Raw genomic sequence first — 16,975 nt, 5'->3', positions numbered from 1 at the left:
CCAAGAAGCAGTCATTTTTCTGTGTCTAGAAATTTTATCTCTGCATTCCTTCCTGAGGTGACATATACTCAGATAATATGAGGATAGTTGAAATCTCCCATTTATTATTTCATTTTCTGCTTTTATAGTTTCTCTAATCTCCCTGACCATTTCACAGTAACTGTTATCTTCCTGGTCAGGAGGTTGGTAGTATATTTCTACTGCTATACTCTTCTTGTTCAAGCATGGAATTTCTATCCATAGAGAGTCTATGGTACAGTTTGATTTATTTAAGATTTTTACTATATTTGACTCTATGTTTTCTTTCACCTATAGTACCACTCTCCCACTACTGGAACCTAGTCAGTCATTCCTATATATTTTGGACCCCGGTATTACCATGTGCGACTGATTCTCCTCATTCCACTAAGTTTCTGTGATGCCTATTATATCAATATCCTCATTTAATGGCAGACACTCCAGTACCTTAGTATTTAGACATCTAGGATTTGTGGATAAGTACTTGTACATTTTGTCAATATTCAGTTGCTTGCTTTCAAGTGTTATATTTAAATTTGACTGTTTTATGTTCCATTATTAGCTTCTACCTGTATTTTAGCACCTTCTTTCCTATCCTCTTTACTATGATGTAGAGTTCACATTTTAATAAATGTATCCCTGAGACATGTCTCAACCCAGAGTGTGTGCTCCTCCAACATCTGATGGCTTTTCCCCAGTCATACAGTGCACAGCTTTGGACGTCTCAGTTTTGGCACAGGCAGTAGATTACATATAATAAACTATTTTATATAGTTTCAACAATAAAAGATTAAAATAGGAAGAAACAGTGGCAAGAAACTCATAATAAATGACAGTAATGTAGAATGGTTAAGATTATATTAGGAACTCAACCTTTATGGTTTTAATGCTACAACCAAGAGACTTAAAATGCCCAGAAAGAAAAGGGGGAACCTGAGGAAAAACTGATCAAAAAAGCCCCATTAGTACTTGATATCCTATATGATTAATGTCTCCACGATTAAGACTATAATTGATCAGTATCCTGTATGGTTTATGTGGGAAGCTATGGTGTGACCAGTAAGGTTTTGTAAAGTCTGAGATACAGCCATCCTAAAACTACTCTGTATATTAAATAACTCATCTCCTATCTGTATGGTTTTCCTTTGTTTATATGATGCTGTAATGCTGTCTAATGATGAGCTGAATGGGACCAATCTGTGATCCATCAGTAGTGAAATATACGACTGAAGGCTGATTGAAATGATAACTGTGACTCTGGCAGACCCGATGCCAGCTCATGCCATAGCCCCTAAGCCTCGGTGAACACTGACAAATATTTAGCTGGAAACCAGTCTGGCTTACCTGTGTGTTAGTATTGTTAAAATAGGTGTTGAATTTATAGAGTTGTGTTTAGTATTTGGACTTTATGACTTGCTTGAGAGTTGTTATATGCATTAAATAAAGAAAGAAGGACTGCTAAGCAGAGATGAGGTCTACCTATTGAGGAAGGGAAAGAGCATATTTGGATACACATTGGCTAACCTAGTGAGGAAGCCTTTAAACTAGATTTGAAGGGGGCAGATGACCAAAGCCCACAGGTGAGTCAAAAACATGGAGACCTGGGAGAAGGTTCGGAATTTGGTGGGGAGCATGGGCTGTTATAGCAAGGATAAAGGAGAGACAAGACAGCACTCGGGGGGTGGAGGGAATCAAATCAGTATCTTAGATGTCTGTATACTAATGCGAGAAGTATGGGAAATAAGCAGGAAGAAATCAAAATGCTAGCAAATAAACACATCTATGACATAGTTGACATCACAAAGACTTGGTGGGATAATATGCATGATTGGAATATTGGTATAGGAGTGTACAGCTTGCTCAGGAAGGAAGGGCAGGGAAAAAAGGGAGGAGGTGTTTCCTTATATATTAAAAATGTATACACTTGGACTGAGGTTGAGATGGAAATAGGAGACAGACCGCTGAAAGTCTCTGGGTAAGGATAAAAAGGTAAAAAACACGGATGATGTCATAGTAGGGGGTCTACTACAGACCACCTAACTTGGAAGAAGAGGTGGATGAGGCATTATTTAAACAACTAACAAAATCACCCAAAGCACAGGTCTTGGTGGTGATGGGGGACTTCTGTTGGGAAAATAACACAGCAAGGAACAGATTATCCAACAAGTTCTTGGAATGCATTGGAGACCATTTTTTATTTCAGGTGGTCGAGAAACCTACTAGGGAAGAGGCTGTTCTAGATTTGATTTTGACAAATAGGGAGGAACTGGTTGAGAATTTGAAAGTGGAAGGCAGCTTGGTTGAAAGTGATCATGAAATGGTAGAGTTCTAAGGAACGGTAGGAGGGAGAACAGCAAGATAGAGACAATGGATTTCGAGAAGGCAGACTTTAGCAAACTCAGGGAGTTGATAGGTAAGATCCCATGAGAAGCAAATCTAAGGGGAAAAACAATTGAAGACAGTTGGCAGTTTTTCATTATTAAGGGCATAAAAGCAAACTATCCCACTGAGTAGGAAAGATAGGAAGTATGGCAAGAGACCACCCTGGCTTAACCAGGAGATCTTCGATGATCTAACAATCATAAAAGAGTCCTACAAAAACTGGTCAAAGTACAAACGATTAATATAAATAAATAACATAAGTATGTAGGGAGAAAATTAGAAAGGCCAAGTACAAAAGGAGCTTAAACTAGCTAGAGACAAAAAGGGTAACAAGAAAACATTCTATAAATACATTAGAAGCAAGAGGAAAACGAAGGACAGGGTAGGCCCTTTACTCAAAGGGGGGGGGGGAATAACAACAGAAAATATGGAAATGGCAGAGGTGCTTAATGACTTTTTTGTTTCAGTTGTCACCAAGAAGTTTGGTGACAATTGGACATCTAACATAGTGAAGGTCAGTGAAAATGAGGTAGGATCAGAGGCAAAAAGAGGAAAAGAACAAATTAAAAATTATGTAGACAAGTTAGATGTCTTCAAGTCACCAGGGCCTCAAGAAATGCATCCTAGGATACTCAAGGAGCTGACTGAGAAGATATGTGAGCCATTAGCGATTATTTTTTAAAAGTCATGGAAGCCAGGAGAGATTCCAGATGACTGGAAAAGAGCAAATATAGTGCCCATCTATAAAAAGGGAAATAAGGACAACCCAGGGAATTAGAGACCAGTCAGCTTAACTTCTGTACCGGGAAAGATAAAGGAGCAAATAATTAAGCAATCAATTTGCAAACATCTCGAAGATAATAAGGTGATAAGTAACAGTGAGCATGGATTTGTCAAGAACAAATCTTGTCAAACCAACATGATAGCTTTCTCTGATGGGGTAACAACCTTGTGGATAGGAGGGAAAGCAGTAGACGTGGTATATCTTGACTTTAATAAAGCTTTCGATACTGTCTCACATGACCATTTCATAAACAAAATAGGGAAATGCAACCTAGATGGAACTACTATAGGGTGGTTGGAAAACCATTCCCAGGTTTACAGTCATGCTGGAAGGGCATAATGAATAGGGTCCCACAGGGATCAGTTCTTGGTCTGGTTCTGTTCAATATCTTCATCAATGATTTTGATAATGGTATAGAGAGTACACTTATAAAGTTTGCGGACAATATCAAGCTGGGAGGGGTTGCAAGTGCTTTGGAGGATGGGATTATAATTCAAAATGATCTGGACAAACTGGAGAAATGGTCTGAAGTAAATAGGATGAAATTCAATAAGGACAAATGCAAAGTACTCCATTTAGGAAAGAACAATGAGCTACATACATACAAAATGGTAAATGACTGCCTAGGAAGGAGTACTGCGGAAAGGGATATGGGGCTTATAGTGGACCATAAGCTAAATATGAGTCAACAGTGTAATACCATTGCAAAAAAAGCGAACATCATTCTGGGATATTAGCAGGAGTGTTGTAAGCAAGACACGAGAAGTAATTCTTCCACTCCGCACTGATTAGGTCTCAACTGGAGTACTGTGTCCAGTTCTGGGTGCCACATGTCATGAAAGATGTGGACAAATTAGAGAAAGTCCAGAGAAAGAACAACAAAAATGATTAAAAGTCTAGAAAACATGACCTGTGAGGGGAGATTGAAAAAATTGGGTTTGTTTAGTTTGGAAAAGAGAAGATTGAGAGGGGACATGATCTAAGTTCCCTCTAAGCTGTGTAGCTGTGCAGCCGTGCAGCTGTCTATTAATCCCCGCGCAGGGGCTCAAGGCTGCGGCAGGGAGAGGTGCCCCTCCGCGCCGGCCCCAGCATGGACCTGTGGCAGCGAGGAGAAGTGCCCCTCCCTGCCAGCCCCAGCACGGACCTGCCCCAGACTTCCTGCGACCGGGGGAGAGGAGCCTCTTCCTCGGCCCAGCCCAGTGCAGCCCCATCAGCACTGCCATGGCTGAGGAGAAGCTCCTATCCCCTAGCCTTGAACTGCTCCAGAGAGAGAGGGCTGGGAGGAGTCCCCTCAGCTGCCGTAGCCCTGGGGCAGCCTGCACTCCACACCCCTCATCCCTGGCCCCACCCAAGATGTTTCACACATCACCTCCATATTGATGCACGTAACAAAATTGATTCTGCACATGGATGTAAAAAATTAGAGGAACACTGGACATCATAAAATTTTCAAGTACATAAAAGGTTGTTACAAGGAGGACAGAGAAAAATTGTTCTTAACCTCTGAGGATAGGACAAGAAGCAATGGTCTTAAATTGCAGCAAGGGAGGTTTAGATTGGACATTAGGAAAAATTTCCTAACTGTCAAGGTGGTTAAGCACCGAAATAAATTGCCTAGGGATGTTGTGGAATCTCCATTATCGGAGATTTTTAAGAGCAGATTAGAGAAACACCTGTCAAGGATGGTCTGGATAATACCTAGTCCTGCCATGAGTGCAGGGGACTGGAATAGATGACCTCTTGAGGTCCTTTCCAGTCCTATGATTCTATGATAATATCTGTATCCCATGTGATAAGGTAATACTTAAGTGTTTGCTTTGTAATTATAAGAATGTTTGCAATGAAACTGCAAACCCACACAATCAGAAAAGAAGCATTACCAAGTTTGAAATACTAGTTTTCCACAAAAGGTGTCATCTCCTGCGCAACAAAAGAAGGCCAATAGATACCAGATGAACCACTGTGGAACATCAGTGCACAAAATACTTTGTTGGTTGCCCCACACACATCTATGAAGAGGAGACATATATAAACTAGGATTGTCAAGCGATTAAAAATATTAATCGTGATAAATTGCCTGATTAAAAAAAGTAATCGTGATTAATCGCACTGTTAAACAATAATAGAATACCATTTATTTAAATATTTTGGATGTTTTCTACATTTTCAAATATACTAATTTCAATTACAATACAGAATAGAAAGTGTACAGTGCTCACTTTATATTTATTTTTATCACAAATATTTGCACTGTAAAAACAAAAGAAACATTATTTTTCATTGCAAGTACTTGCATTGCAAGTACTGTAGTGCAATCTCTTTATCATGAAAGTTGAATTTACAAATGTAGAGTTATGTAAAAAAAGACCTGCATTCAAAAATGAAACAATGTAAAACTTTAGAGGCCTACTTCTTGTTCAGCTAAGTGCTGAGACAAACAAGTTTGTTTACATGTGCAGGAGATAACGCTGCCCGCTTGTTGTTTACTATGTCACCTGAAAGTGAGAACAGGCGTTCATATGGCACTGTTATACCCAGCATCACAAGATATTGACATGCCTGATGTGCTAAAGATTTACATGTCCCTTCATGCTTCAACCACCATTCCAGGGGACATGCGCCCATGCTGATGATGGGTTCTGATCGATAACGATTCAAAGCAGTGCAGACCGACGCATGTTCATTTTCATCATCTGAGTCAGATGCCACCAGCAGAAGGTTGATTTCTTTTTTGGTGGTTCGGGTTCTGTAGTTTCCGCATCGGAGTGTTGCTCTTTTAAGACTTCTGAAAGCATGTTCCACACCTCATCCCTCTCAAATTTTGGAAGGCACTTCAGATTCTAAACCTTGGGTCAAATGCTGTAGCTATCTTTAGAAGTCTCACATTGGTATCTTCTTTGCCTTTTGTCAAATCTGGGGTGAAGGTGTTCTTAAAATGAACCACATGTGCTGGGTCATCATCTGAGACTGCTATAACATGAAATATATGGCAGAATGAGGGTGAAACAGAGCAGAGGACATACAATTCTCCCACCAAGGAGTTCAGTCACAAATTTAATTAACTATTTTTTGAACATGCATCATCAGCATAGAAGCATGTCCTCTGGAATGGTGGCCGAAGTATGAAGGGGCATACGAAATTTTAGCATATCTGGCATGTAAATACTTGCAATGCCAGCTACAAAATTGCCACGTGAATGTCTGTTTTCACTTTCAGGTAAAACGGTAAATAAAAAGTGGGCAGCATTATCCCCTGTAAATGTAAACAAACTTGTTTGTCTTAGCAATTGACTGAACAAGAAGTAGGACTGAGTGGACTTTTAGACTCTAAAGTTTTACATTGTTTTGTTTTTGAGTGCGGTTATATAACAAAAAGAATCTATGCTTGTAAGTTGCACCTTCACGATAAAGAGACTGCTCTACGGTACTTGTATGAGGTGAATTGAAAAATAATATTTCTTTTGCTTATCTTTTTTAGAGTGCCAATATTAGTAATCAAAAATAATAATATAAAGTGAGCTCTCTACACTCTTTATTCTGTGTTGTAATTGAAATCAATATATTTGAAAATGTAGAAAAATATCCAAAAATATTTAATAAATTTCACTTGGTATTCTATTGCTTAATAGTGTGATTAAAACTGCAATTAATGGAGAATTAAGTTTTTGAGTTAATCACGTGAGTTAACTGCAATTAATCAACAGCTCTAATATAAAACCCTTGTCCCATCACAGTTTGAACTTTTGGGGAAGGGAATAAAAAATTCCTGCCCAGAAAGATCTGTTTCACTGTGCTGCTTAGAATGCAGCAAGGGCAATATTTGCAAGCATATGCAGAGGATCTGCAAGCTTCTTAGCTTGGGTTAGCTCTAAAGAACACATAGAACTTTCACATTACAGCAGCTGCTATTATTCTTTTTTTGAAACCTAAGACTGCAACTTATTGGTGTCTGTTTACCTGCTTTAATCTTGTAAACAACTAATTTCTTTTTCCTAGTTAATAAAACTTTAATTAGTTTACTATAGGATTGATTATAAGCATTGTCTTCAGTGAGAGATCTAAGGTACAACTGACCTGGTGTAAGTGACTGGTTCTTTGTGAGTAGGAGTAACCTGAATATTTTTGCAATTTTTGGTGTAAGAGACCATCTATCACAAAGGCAGCTTGCCTGGATGGTAAAATAGACTGGAGTGCCCAAAGGGATTATCTGTGACTCCATGTTAAGGCTGTTATAGTGCGTGAGGGATTCACACTTGATACTTGGTTGATGAAATCTAATTATAGAACATACAACCAGTTTGTGCCCTGGTTTGTAACAGTTTGCCCTGAGGTTGGCACCTGAGATGAGCCACTCCAGACAGCTTGACAATAACATAACTGAATATATATTTTATGACCACCAGAGAAGGGCAAGCTCTATGGTACTCATCCAGAATGGGTGAGGGTGTTATGAAATACACAGGGGACAGCAAAAAGTGACAAGAAAAAATATCTGTGTGAGAGTTGTGTTGGCAAGGCCTTTTTAAGCAGTGCCTTAAGCCTGAATTTAAAGCTCTAACTAGATTAATTTTTCTAATCTGCAGGCCAAAAGATATGGTAGCTATCTTTATATTGAGGTATCTAAATCAGAAGCCTGTTTTTCAAAGTACCAAGCACTGGGAGCATCCTTTGAAGTCCCTGAGAGCTGTGGTTATTCAGTACCTATGAAAAACAGGCCCTTTCTATTGAAATGTTTAGATATGGATTTAGATGCCTAGTATTAGGCACCAGAAGTTTGAAAATATTGATTTTAGTCCTTTATTTTTGCTTTAAAGAGTATCTTTAAGCATATGCACTGGCAGTTTCCTGCAATGCAAAGGAGATTCAACAGTAGAACTGGTTGAAAATTTTCCATTGAAACAATTTTAGAAGGAAAATGGCCTTTCTTGGCAAAATTAAAATGTTCAACAAATATGTCCATATTTGTCAAATTGGACTAGTGGGTTTTTTTTTCAGTTTCTTGGTAAAAATCTGAAAAAAAAAAAAGTTTGACAAGAACAACAAAAAAGTTGTCAATTTTGAAGGAAAAACAAAAACCCAACCACTTCACTCCCTTGTAGAGCTGGCTAGAAAACAACAATCCCATTTTGCAAAAGATGTTGAGGTTCTGAATTTTGTTTTTGTTCCAATGAGGAATGAAACCAAGACTTTTCTTATTTTTTTTTTCAAAAAACCCAGAATAAACAACAGCAAAAGATCAAGAGAGATACTCATTCCAGGAACAGTGAATAGTCTGATGGTTGGAGCTGAACCACACCAAAAATCAGAAAAATATACAATTTGATTCAAACCAAACCAATTAAAAAAATTAGTTAAATTTAAAAAAGTTTCAAATCAACTGAAATTATTTTACCTGATTCCAAATGAAAATGTTTTTTTCAACGCATTTTGAGTGAACCAAAATGTTTTGATCTGCTCAAGACAACATTTTTTTTTGAGTTTTTTATTTTGATTCAGCTACATGTCAGAAACATTTCAACTCTTTGGAGGGGAAAATTGCAACTGAAATGTGATCTGAATTTAGGAAATAATTTTGAGGCCCCAAAATACATTTTTTCAGTAAAAATAGTTGGTGAAAAAATTCCCCACATTTCTAGGGCTCAGGGAACTCACATGGGCTATGACAGACCAAGGTTCAAATTCTAGTCTGCTTCATTGCCAGTTGTGTGCCCTGGCCACAAAACTATTGGCTATTTTGGGATAAAACTCTTTCATACTTCCTCCTCCCTCTGAGCATCAGAAATTACATCCTGCACCCATAAGTTTCTGAGAACCACTGAAAGATTTTGGTTTCAATAACAGCATTTTTCTATGAACATTGTTCGACTGCTCAGCTCCTGAGTACATTTCACTGGAGTGCTACAAGGAGAAGCAGCTTACAAAAGTATCTCAGACTCCATGAAAAGCTTAATGGGGAATATGGTGCATGGGATGCACTGATTCATCACATCCTTGTGGTGCCATAGTCATAGGTGCTGACTCCGTGAGTGCTCAGGTTCTGGAGCACCCACAGGGAAAAATTAGCGGGTGCTCCGCACCTACCAGCAACCCAGCTCCCCCTGCCTCCACCCCCTCCTCGCTTCCTCGTCCCCCCCACCCCCGAGTGTGCCATGTCCCCGCTCCTCCCCCTCCTTCCCAGCGCTTTCTGCCCCTCGGCCATCTAACCGTTGTTTGGCAGCACTTAGGACTTTCTGGGAGGGAGGGGGAAGAGCAGGGACACAGCATGCTCAGGGGAGGAGGTGAGAAGAGGCGGGGCAGGGGTGGGGACTTGGGGGAAGGGGAGGAATGGGGGTGGGGTGAGGGCGGTACAGGGGCGGGAAGAGGCGGGGACAGAGACGGGGCCGGGGCAAAGCACCCATCGGGCAGAGGGGAAGTCAACGCCTATGGCCATAGTCACATTTTGCACACAGCCAACCTTCCAATATGTGGATGGATATTCTGCTCAAGGGGACATGGGCCCTTCAGAACAAAGGGAATACTCAGCATGTATCCCACAGTTGAATCTACCCTAACGTTTTTAACATGTCAAAAACAATTGCAGGATTTCACTCCAAAATAGCAGTTATCAGTTTCCAAGTCTCCCAGGACATTGCAAAATCCTTTATTGTGTCTTGCAGCTCCACCCTTCTACAATATTTGACCTAAGCACTTTAAATTGTGCAGTTTATTATAAAGAGCAAAGTAAAGTCTCTATTGAAAATCCATTTTTGCTGTTTCGATAACGAACAAATACTATGAGGTGTGTTTATAGCCTTCCAAAGAGCTATATGGTTTGATTCTATGTGGCAAGGATGAAATACGCATGTGCTGTATTGTTTTAGCATCCCAGTTAAGGCTAAGGGAACTTTAGCCACCTCAGAAAACGTCATAATTATTGATGAGGGACTTCTTAGAATCATTTTCCATTATGGGCACCGCAGGTAGATAATAATGTACATATTGTCAGGGTTACCCATGTCTCTCGGGAGCTTTGGTGGAACCAATTTAAGAGCTGCTGTGGAAAATGAGATCATAAAGGTTAAGAGAGTAAAGGTTATAAGAATCATTTGAAAGGATTTTTAGAGCTTCAAGTCTGTACTGTTTTTGCAGTATTTCCTGAAGGTTTACAAAGAGAACATAATGATGTGCATGTTTCTGAAAAGAGTTTGCACATCAGCATTCCAGAAATGAAGAGTACAACCAGAGACACCTCCTTAGAATACATTAGTTGTTGGTTCACCCATAGGGAAAAATATCTGAACCATTTCATCTGGGTGTCATGACAACGAGAGGTGCAAGATAAAATATAGATTCAGTTCAAAGGATCAGGTTGTCATGCAACATCTTAAACAAACTCAGCTCTGGCATGGATCCTCAGATATATCCACACAAGTTAAACCGAGGTTTTAACGTCCTTGCGCTGTCAGTGTTGTTTTATCTTGATGAAACGAGGAAACAGAAAAAAACAAAAGCAGGTGACAACAGACTGGAAGCATTTGAATGAACTGCTTCTCAAAATGACTTTAGCACATGTGCTAAGGAGGCTGTTCACATTAAATAAACCTATACAACTGACAAGAACTTGAACGACTACTTTCACAGGTTGCTCCAGGGAGCATGGGAAGTTCTAGAGCCTCTCTCTGAAGACTGAATAGAATTTAAGGAACACAGGCGCCGGTTTCCTCCAGGCCCCAGGGGTACTCAACCGCCCACTTCACACCAGGCCCCATCCCCACTTGCCCCCTTCCCCATACAGCAGCAGTAGTGTGAGCTATGGATTTTCATTATATAGCTTTGAATGACACAAGGCTTCTGAAACATCATGGTCCCAGATTGTGTACAATAGATGGCATTCACAAGGCTAATATGAAAGTATGCAATACTTTTAAAAGCTGAAGTATGTTTTCTGTCTTCCAGTTTGAAGGAATACATTTCTTCTATTGACCGGTTTCAGAGTGGCAGCCGTGTTAGTCTATATCTGCAAAAAGAACAGGAGTACTTGTGGCACCTTAGGGACTAACACATTTATTAGAGCATAAGCTTTTGTGAGCTACAGCTTACTTCATCAGATGCATCAAATAAATTTGTTAGTCTCTAAGGTGCCACAAGTACTCTATTTCTTCTATTGATACTCAGATTTATTTCTTGTACTCTGAGGGATTTTTTTTTAATCTCATTTGCTCTATTGTCCTTGGTGGTTGGCTCCAACCTTTACCCCATCACTCTCTTACCACTATAGCCCTTTAGCTAATTTACATCACCATCCCAGCTCTTTGTGCTGTTTCCTTCTCTCCCTATTCACTTCTATACATACTGTAAGGGACTGGGGCATAGGCAGTCTGGTCTATTGGTCACAGCTGGCCTGAGGTCTGCACATCAGGGATAGTAGTTGCTGAGCAGGAGTTGAAGGAATTGCAAGAGCCAGGTTCAGTAAGCAAGCATTGGGGCCAGGGTCAGAGCTTGGAGGTCAGAGGTAGTACCCAGTGAGAGTCAGAATCAGAATCAGGCTGGGATTGGAGACCGGAGAGCGGGGACAAGGCAAAGTTTGGAGTCACAGCAGACCATAGTCTTTGTGGCTTCCCAGACAACTCTCTTGGGCAACCCCCTGAGTTAAATAGGGTGTTTGGTCAATCAGAGGGCCACAGGGTACAGGCAGCCCTCAACTCTATAATGTCTGAGTTACAACGAATGGCACTTATGCCATTTATAAATGGACACCCTGTTTCGACTTTATGATGCCGATTTTGACTTTACGATGCTTGAGCTGATGCAACACCATGCCAGGGAACAAGTTCATATGCGCATCGATATTCTGTGCCTCCCATCTCCTGGACTCAAGGCACTCAGTAGCTGTTCTGACGCCATTTTTACGTGGTGATTCTTTGTGCTTCCAAACTTTTTCTAAAAAGTAAGTGTTTCTTTGCCCATAATAATGGCAGAAAAGTGAAAATCTGGTGCAACTGATGTTTCTTCTTCTAAGAAACGTAGAACAATTACTATGGAAACAAAAACGGAAATAATTAAGAGGTCTGAGAAAGTGAGATGCCAACTGAAATTGGTAAAGCTTTGGATGTCCCCCAATGACTATTGTGACCATCCTGAAAGACAAGGTACGAATTCAGGAACATATTAAGGGCTCAGCTCCTTTGCAAGCAACTGTGATAACTAAGCAGCGTGTTGGACTTATCACCCAGGTTGAGAAACTGTTCATTGTTTGGCTGGAAGATCAAAATTAATGCCGTGCTCCTGTGAGTTTAGGCATAATTCAGGAAAAGGCTAGGAGTCTTTATGATGATCTAAAGAAACAACCGGGGGAGAGTTCTAATGCTGAGCCTTTTAATGCAAGTAGGGGGCGGTTTATGCATTTTAAAGCCAGGGCCAATTTGCATAACATCAAGGTCTCAGGTGAAGCTGCCAGTGCTTTTGAGGAGGCAGCTCATCTTTTTCTTGAGACATTGGCTGAGATCATTGAAGAGGGTGGTATTGTAAAACTGGTAAAAAATTGGTAAAACTCAGCAAGTTTTTAATGTTGATGAAACTGGGCTCTTTTGGAAAAAAATGCCATCGAGAACATACATTGCAAAAGAGGAGAAATCCATGCCAGGGTACAAAGCTGTTAACAATAGGCTCCCTCTTTTGCTTGGTGCTTGCTTTTGCTGCAGGTAACTTCAAACTTAAACCTTTGCTTGTATACTGTTTGGAAAACGCCAGGGCTTTCAAGGGATATTCCAAAGCATTTATTCCAGTGATATGGAAAGCCAATCACAAGGCGTGGGTCAATAGGAACATTTTCGAGGATTGGTTTAATCATTATTTTATGCCAAGAGTCAGGTATTATTGCAGCAAAAGCAATCTTGCATTTAAAGCATTGTTAATCCTCGACAATGCTCCTGGTCATCCAACCATACTTGATGACATGCATCCTGACATCAAAGTGGTGTTTCTGCCCCCAACATCACCTTACTGCGGCAACCCATGGACCAAGAGGTAATTGCATCCTTCAAGGCCTACTATCTTAGGAGCACATTTTCCCAGGCCATCAGGGTAACTGAGAAGGAAGGTGGACCAACTCTGAAGGAATTCTGGAAGGGCTTCAACATTTACCATGCAGTTAAGAACATTGGTGAGGCATGGAATGAAGTCAAACAATCAAATTTGAATGGTGTTTGAATTGTGTCCAGATTTTGTGTCTGACTTCCAAGGCTTTACTGACACTGTTGAGGAGGTGACCAACACTGTTGTTGAAATGGGCAAAGCACTCAATTTAGACGTTGCACCAGATGATGCTGATGAGTTGCTGGCATCACATTCTGAAGAATTAGCAAATGAGGACCTCATTGATTTGGAACAGCAAAAAGTGGCAGAGGAAGAAGAAGATGTGCCCACTGTTGAAGAGACTCCTCCTCATAAAGTCTTGACAACAAAAGTGTTCGCTGAGGCATTTCAACATTTGGAAGCCTCCATGTCCCTGTTTGAGGAACATGATCCCAACATTGACCACAGTGCATCTGTGAATAGGAGTATATCCAACATGTACAGCTGCAACAGAGAAATTTAAAAGGAAAGAGAAGAACATCTGTCCAAACTTCCTTGGACATTTTCTTTAAGTCCTTCCAAATAACCTCAAAAACCCCTGAAAACCCCAGCCAATTAGACCTACCCATGAGCGCAGAAGAAGGTGTCCCATCTCCTTCTTCATTCCTTCAGTAGGTTTCTTAACCTACAAATCAAATGACAAGATCAGCAATGCCCAGGAACCAGTTGTGTCCTAAGTCCGAGGACTGCCTGTATTATATTTCTTTACGTATTTCTAGCTCATTTTGTGATTTTTTTATGTCAACATGATTGCTATTTACAATATAAATACATTCATATAGCTATATTACTCGTGTATAATTCATTGAGTATGCAATTTTGGGTTATTTTGGTGAAAATAGTGTATTAGGCCTTGGTTCAGGAACCAATCACCTAGTTATAACATTGGTTCCTATGCGAAAATTGGATCCAAGTAACAATGTTTCGACTTAAGATGAGATTTGCAGGAATCAATTGTGTCATAAGTCTGAGGATTGCCTGTACTGTCACTCTGGCTCTCTTGGGTGGTACTTCCTGCAGCACCTACTCACTGTCTGTGGTTCTACATGACCTCCTGGTGGTAGTGTGGGACTGTCAGCTGTCCCAGGTTCTGCAGGCCTGGGGTCTAGTCTACAGACACTTACAAAAAGAAAAGGAGTACTTGTGGCACCTTAGAGACTAACCAATTTATTTGAGCATGAGCTTTCGTGAGCTACAGCTCACTGTAGCTCACGAAAGCTCATGCTCAAATAAATTGGTTAGTCTCTAAGGTGCCACAAGTACTCCTTTTCTTTTTGCGAATACAGACTAACACGGCTGTTCCTCTGAGACACTTACAGATACTCTCTCTCTCTCTCTCTCTGCCCACTCCCTTCTCTTAGGCCTGGTCTATATTTGAAAAGCTGTGTTGTTTGAAAATGGATTTAAAAATCAGTATAAATACACAGGTGCAAACACACAAGCACTTTGTCATAAATATAAAGGGAAGGGTAAACCCCTTTGAAATCCCTCCTGGCCAGGGGAAAGCTCCTCTCACCTGTAAAGGGTTAAGAAGCTAAAGGTAACCTCGCTGGCACCTGACCAAAATGACCAATGAGGAGACAAGATACTTTCAAAAGCTGGGAGGAGGGAGAGAAACCCTGTGTGTCTGTGTATATGCTGGTTTCTGCCGGGGATAGACCAGGAATGGAGTCTTAGAACTTTTAGTAAGTAATCTAGCTAGGTATGTGTTAGATTATGATTTCTTTAAATGGCTGAGAAAAGAATTGTGCTGAATAGAATAACTATTTCTGTCTGTGTATCTTTTTTGTAACTTAAGGTTTTGCCTAGAGGGGTTCTCTATGTTTTTGAATCTAATTACCCTGTAAGATATCTACCATCCTGATTTTACAGGGGGGATTTCTTTATTTCTATTTACTTCTATTTTTATTACAAGTCTTCTTGTAAGAAAACTGAATGCTTTTTCATTGTTCTCAGATCCAAGGGTTTGGGTCTGTGGTCACCTATGCAAATTGGTGAGGCTTTTTATCCAACATTTCCCAGGAAAGGGGGGGTGTGTGCAAGTGTTGGGAGGATTGTTCATTGTTCTTAAGATCCAAGGGTCTGGGTCTGTAGTCACCTAGGCAAATTGGTGAGGCTTTTACCAAACCTTGTCCAGGAAGTGGGGTGCAAGGTTTTGGGAAGTATTTTGGGGGGAAAGACGCGTCCAAACAGCTCTTCCCCAGTAACCAGTATTAGTTTGGTGGTGGTAGCGGCCAGTCCAAGGACAACGGGTGGAATATTTTGTACCTTGGGGAAGTTTTGACCTAAGCTGGTAAAGATAAGCTTAGGAGGTTTTTCATGCAGGTCCCCACATCTGTACCCTAGAGTTCAGAGTGGGGGAGGAACCTTGACACACTTAAAACTGATTTAAGCCTCACTTACAAAACTGGGTTAGCTGGCACTTAAACTGGTTTAAGGGCATCTACATTAGGGGGTTGCATGAGCATAGTTAAATTAGTTTCAAATCCATTACATTGAACCAGCACAGACTTTCTAATATAGAACCTGCATGGAATTTGGAGAGAGGAATACAAGTTGCAGGAAGGAAGGATTTGGAAGAGGCACCAGGAAGCCAGTGTGCATGACCTGGCTTAGAATGTTAGCTGAATTTGCAATACCTCTGTAAATATTTCTCGAAGACTTTCAGGCCAATAGACCATCAGTTCTTTTAATAAAGTGTCAATTTAATTTTATATGCATGGCATCTTTCCATATTATTACCCAGTAGATGAAGCAGAGACCAGGCCTTAATCTGACATTCCATGCCTACCATTTCCTATTTTCCATTCCAAATGTCTCTGATTTATAGCTTTCCAAAGTTGGTAGATATGTTTTTCTTTTCTTTGGAAGAAGATGCATTTTGTTGGTGAAAATGAGCAAAAAAACTATGTCTTTAAAAGGGGGGAAATTTTACATGGAAAACTTTTCTGTCATGTCACTCTGACTTTCTTCCAGGCTTTTCTTTAAAAGCTAAAACTCCTTTCATGGTCTGTACTTTTGAAACATTTTGCCCAATCAAATTGACAATCATAGAATCATAGAATATCAGGGTTGGAAGGGACCTCAGGAAGTCATCAAGTCCAACCCTCTGCTCAAAGCAGGACCAATCCCCAATTAAATCATCCCAGCCAGGGCTTTGTCAAGCCTGACCTTAAAAACCTCTAAGGAAGGAGATTCCACCACCTCCCTAGGTAACCCATTCTAGTGCTTCACCACCCTCCTAGTGAAAAAGTTTTTCCTAATATCCAACCTAAACCTCCCCCACTGCAACTTGAGACAATTACTCCTTGTTCTGTCATCTGCTACCATTGAGAACAGTCTAGAGCCATCCTCTTTGGAACCCCCTTTCAGGTAGTTGAAAGCAGCTATCAAATCCCCCCTCCTTCTTCTCTTCTGTAGATTTAATAATCCCAGTTCCCTCAGCCTCTCCTCATAAATCATGTGCTCCAGCCCCCTAATCATTTTTGTTGCTCTAAGATGGAGTCTTTCCAATTTTTCCATGTCCTTCTTGTAGTGTGGGGCCAAAACTGGACACAGTATTCCAGATGAGGCCTCACCAATGCCAAATAGAGGGGAATAATCATGTCCCTCGATCTGCTGGCAATTCTCCTTCTTATACATCCCAAAATGCTGTTAGCCTTCTTGGCAACAAGGGCA

Source organism: Caretta caretta, chromosome 1 (genome assembly GCF_965140235.1).
Source record: "Caretta caretta isolate rCarCar2 chromosome 1, rCarCar1.hap1, whole genome shotgun sequence".
Lineage (NCBI taxonomy): Eukaryota > Metazoa > Chordata > Testudines > Cheloniidae > Caretta > Caretta caretta.
This window is presented reverse-complemented; position numbering follows the sequence as displayed.